We start from the raw sequence: 6,061 nt of genomic DNA, 5'->3' as shown, positions 1-6,061 counted from the left end.
AGCTGCTCACGGGAAGGATGGGCCCGCACGGGATGGTGCAGGATGGATCGCAGCTGCTCACGGGACGGATGGATCTCTGCGAAACGGATCTGTATGGCAAGACTCTCCTCTCCGGAAAGATGAGCCGATGTGGGAAGGGCCTGAGGAGGGTGCCGCAGGGCTCGTAGCTCCTCAGTGGAAAGGTGCATCCAGCCAGGGGAGTGCCGCAAGAAGACACCATGTTGGAGATGACGGAGGTTACTCTGGAACAAGACATTTGGATCAAAGGAATGCTTTGCCTAGAAAAGGTGCATGGGGAAGGATCTCCTCCTTGCACAGCGCTGTGTATTATGGGGCAGCATAAGTAGGAGGCACTGGGCTTGCACAGAACCCCTGAGGGTCCAGGTACCCACAGCAAGGGCTCCAGGTGACTTCCCCTGGCCCATGAACCACACACTGCTCATCTACCCGTATCATTTTACTGGGTATCTCCAGTACTGAATCCTGGATGCTTCACCTGCAAAACACACGCTCAGCCATGCAATGGTGCTCCTCTCCAACATCTAAGCAATCCATGACTATCAGATCTGGCATCACTGGCTGTCCTAAATCAGATCCACCCTCTTTAGCAGAGCTCCTCAGCAGCTACTCTGTGAATTCTTTCAAGAGATCCCAGGCAGACCCTGTCCCAAATAACTGTTGGCGAGAAGGATAAGGAGCAATCCCAGCTGGAATGTCAGTTCTGAACCACGGCGATGCACACAGCATTAACACCCATGCTGCAGAGAGGGCAAGTCCATCTCCACGCTTCTGCCTTCCGACTAAAGAAATTTGAAACACACTCCCATGGGTCAATCCCAAAGTTTTGCATCGTGCTGCGGCCTTCAGTTGCACCCTATGCCCACTTGCATGGGGAGGGGGACACGCATGAGGTGGTGCTAGTGCCAAGACAAATACGTCCTTCAGCATCAAGATGGTCAAAAATGAAGTACCCAACTCTGCAATGCCGTTGGTGACTATTCCTATAGCTACCTTAGACCCACAAATGTGAAGTCCATTGGTCCATGGATCCGATGATGGTGATGACCATTGGTAAAGAAGTATTATGACCAAGAAATGAAGTTCTTGCTCAAGAAGCTTTGAAAATTGTGGGAATATCTCCCACACCAGCATTGTTGGTCAACATATCACACTGAGTGAAATCCAACTTACCAGAAATTGCGGAAGAAGAAAAGAGAAGAGGAGGCGAAAGCTGATGGAGAAACACAGCTGAAGGAGAGCTTTTATAGGGTTCCCTAGCCACAACATCTAACAATTATCATGTCCTTCATTAAAGAAATGGCTGTAATCACAGCCTTTTTGGTTTTGTGCTCATCAGACCCTTGATGATCCTGCAAATTTGGGTGTGCACATCACACCCAGTTTTCCCCTTTCATTGGGGAAGATTGCAAGAATGTCATAGCCAGGATGTTACACTTAACTAAAGGGTGTACCCCATAAACCATTTTTCAAGGTCATTGGAGTCCTGTCTTCAAGGCCTGTCTGGTTGGAACACTTCTTGACCTTCAGATCCCTAGAGGTTGCGTTTTGGGTGCAGGAAGGACTTCTGTCCTGGTGCTAAAACAATAAGAGATACATTTGGTTGAGTTTGATCTATGTGCATACAGAATGCAAGGATTTAGGGAGTCTTGCATTCACTATGAACCTTTGAATTCTACATTAAAGCATTTTTCTTTCTTTCTTTCTTTTTCTTTGAATGGGCCAAAATCTTACTTCTCCCCCATTGACTAAAGCAAGATTGGTGCATACTTGTTTTTTGAGACAACGCATGTTTTAAAATGTGCATTCTTTAAAAACCACCTTTGGAACCAAGCTCAAGGTCTTTTTTGGAAAACACATTCAAGAATATAAACATGAAGCATATAAAAAGCTTTCTTTAATATGAAACAAAACTCTTAGCATCCAAACATGCATATATGGTCCCAAATGTCATCAAGTTGATGTTCAATGTGCAAAAAGCAGCGTGTGGGGTTGAGCTGAGGAAAAATAGCAAAGGAATCCCATCTATTTAAAACATAGAAACATAGAAAGAGAGCAAGTCAGAAGGGGCCTCCCAGGCCACCTAGTCTAACCCCCGGCTCCAGCCAGCTCCGCTCACAACATGCCCACCATGTGCACATCCAGCCTATCCTTGAATACCTTCACTGATGGGGCCTCAACCACCTCCTGTGGAAGCCCATTCCACACCCTCGGGGTCCTGACTGTCAGGAAGTGCTTCCTGGCATCCAAATGGAACCTTGGCTCCCTGAGCTTGGCTCCGTTGGAGCGCATCCTGCCTTCCTCTGCAGGGGAGAACAGGTCTCTGCCCACCTCCGTGTGACACCCCCTCACATACCTGTATGTCGCCAACAGATCCCCTCTGAGTCTCCTCTTCTCCAGGCTGAAGAGACCCAGGTCCCTCCATCTCGCCTCATACGGCATCCCCTGCAAACCGGCCACCAACCTTGTGGCCCTACACTGCACTGACTCCAACCTGGCTATATCCTTTCCGTAATGTGAAGCCCAGAACTAAACACAATACTCCAGTTGCAGGTGCACCAGAGTTGCATAGAGTGGCAGTAATACCTCTCTCGATCTAGAAGCCACACTTCTGGCTATGCGACCAAGGGTGGCATTCGCCCTCTTGACCACCGCATCACACTGCTAACTCAAGTTCAGCCTGCAGTCAACCAGCACCCCGAGGTCCTTTCACAAGTGCTGCTCTCCAGCCACTTGTCCCCTAACCTGCACTGATGACACCCATTCCTGTGCCCCAAGTGCAAGACCTTGCACTTATCCACATTGAACGCCATCCTGTTGTCTCCTGCCCACTTCCATTGTCTGTCCAGATCCTTTTGGATCTGGAGTACCTGCCCCTCAGTTGTGGCCGCTGCTCCCTCACATAGAGAAAAAGAGAACAAAAGAGAGAGGTTTTTTTTACCCCATCCTGCCCCTAAATGGCACATCTTGCAAATTTAAAACTTTGGTTCATTTTGTCATAGTTTCAAAAACAATTTAATGGAGGACCAGCTACCAGTAGGCATTAGCGGGTATATTAGATGGCATACAGATGGATATAGAATCATCCAAGAACTCCATGCAGCATTCAGTCCTGTATTCTTTCCCACCAACTGTTCTGCAGAAGCACTTTAATTTTTTTAAAAAATGAAACAAGTTATTGATTTGAGACAAACTATTTTCCAGTTGCGACAAGCTTGTTCAATGGAGGAGAGGTCAGCCCTTGTGATCCCTGAGCAGAAGTTGGACTGGCATCTTTGGGGGATGCTTCTCCTCTGGGTTTACTGAACGGAGCTGGAGGAATGTGGAATAAAGGGGTGACGGTTGGTCAGGATTCTCCTGGGGAATCTTTGGTAAAGACCTCAGGGGCTGCAGGTGGCCCTCAGGCTGCAGGTCCGAATTAGATCATCGGGTCCAACTCCCTACTCAGTGTACACAAAAATTGTGACAAAGTTGCCACATCTGCATTATCTTGTATTTGTGATTTGTAATTTTTGAGCATCATCCCAAGAGCTCTGGAAAGAGGATGGGAATGAAGATGAACCATCATTTCATTTCACCGTTCCAGTTTCATGTTCTGCTTCCAGTTTCTATAAGCGTTTCATGGCTTATTCTTTCTGTGTTTTATAAATGATATTAATGCAAACGGATACAGTAGACTTAGGAGGAAGCCGTAGCTGGAGGCAATCCAGGGGTGTTGGAGCAAGAACACCTGGCGTTCAACTAGGTAAATGCTGGCTGCAATTACTGTGAAGGCAGCAGACCTTAATCCGAGCATCAAACACATTTCCATGCTTCCTTCTCAGCTGCAGCCTTAAACTATAGGCATATTCCCTCTAATATTCAGGAAAATAACCTACTTAGCATTGAAGTGTTAATTTTAACAGATCAGAAGAGTGCTAAGTAAGCATTCCCATTTAGTGGCTTAGCCAAAGCAGAGGAGGCTAAATGCCCGGGAAGAATATTGAGCCAAACCCACACAGGACATGAGAGGTTTCCAGGTTCAGCCCTCAGGATCTCCAAGTGGGGCTGGGAATCCTCTCTCCTGAAGCCGCAGAGAGTCACGACCAGTTGGGGTTGACAAGATGGGGCAGGATGGATCCACGCCCAGATTTGGTATAGGACCATCTCCTACATTTGGTGGACTCATTGATGTCCAGGGCTCCAATCTTCAACCACAGCTCCATGCACAGCCCCAGGGAGTGAGCTTGGCTTCGGAGCCCTGGCCCATCATTCCAGCTTTTAATTGGCCCTGGGCGCCCATTTCTTCATGGAGTTCCAGTTGACAGATTACTCCAAGTAGTGTTGATCAGAATAATTCATAATGGGATTGTCAAAGTGGAACATGTCCATGTAGCCCCTGCTATTTTGTTTTCTGGTGGCGGGAGTCAGACGCATAAAAGCAAAAATAAGCAATGCCTTATACTTATTCATACAGAAACAAACTGCCATTGCTTTGAGTACGACCTGAGACAGTTGAAGACCTTTTGGAGGAAAGCAGATACTGGGCTACCTAGAAGGATAAATGTCCCCAATCATCTCCCAAGCCCAGACAAATGTAGTTGTCTCAGTTAGCATGCCTGCTTGATTTTTTAAGAGTGCAACTCCCTGGCCATTTATCCTGTTGTGGTGGAGTTCAGAACACCTTCATGCTACCTGGGAGCAATGGGATTTGAGGTTAGTGTCATTGGTGGGCATCAAGGTTCAGAAGGCTGAGATTGCACATGGGTGTATCAGTCAATTTATTTCTTTATCATTGAATTTCTAATCTGCTTAACCAATAGTCCAGAAGGACTATTTTGCTGTCTGCCTCTGTTCACATATGTGATTTCTCCTTTACATTCCAAAATGTCTAGTTGGCATGCAGGAAATCCGTAACTCCAAGCTCAGACTTGAAAGATCATGTCATTTGTGCTCTGGGAGTGACAACCACAACGGATCCCAAAGAGGCCACCAGGGCTGGCAAGGGCTTCACAGGTCAGCCTTGCTCCAGTTTCTGTGCCATCAGCAGAAATGCTCTGAGCAAAAGCTTTCATGCTCCTTAATGAAAGAAAGCCTTACCTCAGTGTGTCATCTGTCTGGAGGATCACAAGATCAAAGGGGGTGACTGAAGAGAAGCAACCGAGCAAACGCACAGCAGGGTTGCCCTGCAGTACCAGCTGGGAATATCTTCACCAAGGGTAGAATATGTGTCTATATTTATTGAAAGAAGGACAGTGCAAGTCTCTTTCATCAGCATTGAACAGTTCTGGGGTATCACCTGGTAAGTAAACTGGCTTCTGCTTCTCCCCACTCTCTAAATCAGAGATGCTTCAGAAATTGATTCAGTTCCATTTCAATAAGAATTCCCTATGTGTTGTGCTGATCTTCATTAAAGAGAAGAGATTGAGGCAGGCAGGACGTCTAGGAATGCTCTGAACCTTACTTCAAAAGCTATCTTGACTCTCTGCCCTGTGCTTTCAGTTTGTTTGTCTGTTTGGTCAGTTCACTTGGGGAAAATGCACTTTTTTTCAAAAGTGTGCATATCTCTCCCATTGATTGAAGCATGAAAAAGGGCGTTTTTTAAAAAATGCACAATTTTAAACATGCGCACCTTTTAAAAGACACAACTTTAAAAGTGTATGTGTAAGTGTGCCTTTGTAAAGGTGCAGTCCTTATTAAAGCATGAATATTCATATTCTTGAAATTCAATTCAAGGGGAATTCGACACTTTTCTAAGAAAATAAATCTTCAAAACAAATTTGAAAATTTGTTTACGTAGGCATAGCTTTCAGGGCATAGCTCTTAAAAGTCCTGTTGTAAAATATGTTAATGCTGATTTAGAATTTACCCCGATTTGCATCCCAGGGTAATACAGATGTATGAATCATCAAAACTTGAGCTTACCCAAGTTCTCTGAATTTTCTTTTGATTTTCTTTTTGCATGTCATTTTCATAAATGTGCGCATCAGTTGTGTGCATCTTTGAAATGTACAGATTGTTTCCAATGGAATAAAACAAATTGGTGTACATTTTCCAAAAGTGC

This window comes from Varanus komodoensis, unplaced genomic scaffold (assembly GCF_004798865.1).
Source record: "Varanus komodoensis strain SLA01 unplaced genomic scaffold, ASM479886v1 scaffold57, whole genome shotgun sequence".
Taxonomy (NCBI): Eukaryota; Metazoa; Chordata; class Lepidosauria; order Squamata; family Varanidae; genus Varanus; species Varanus komodoensis.
The sequence above is the reverse complement of the archived record's forward strand: the minus strand, read 5'-3'. Positions refer to the sequence as shown.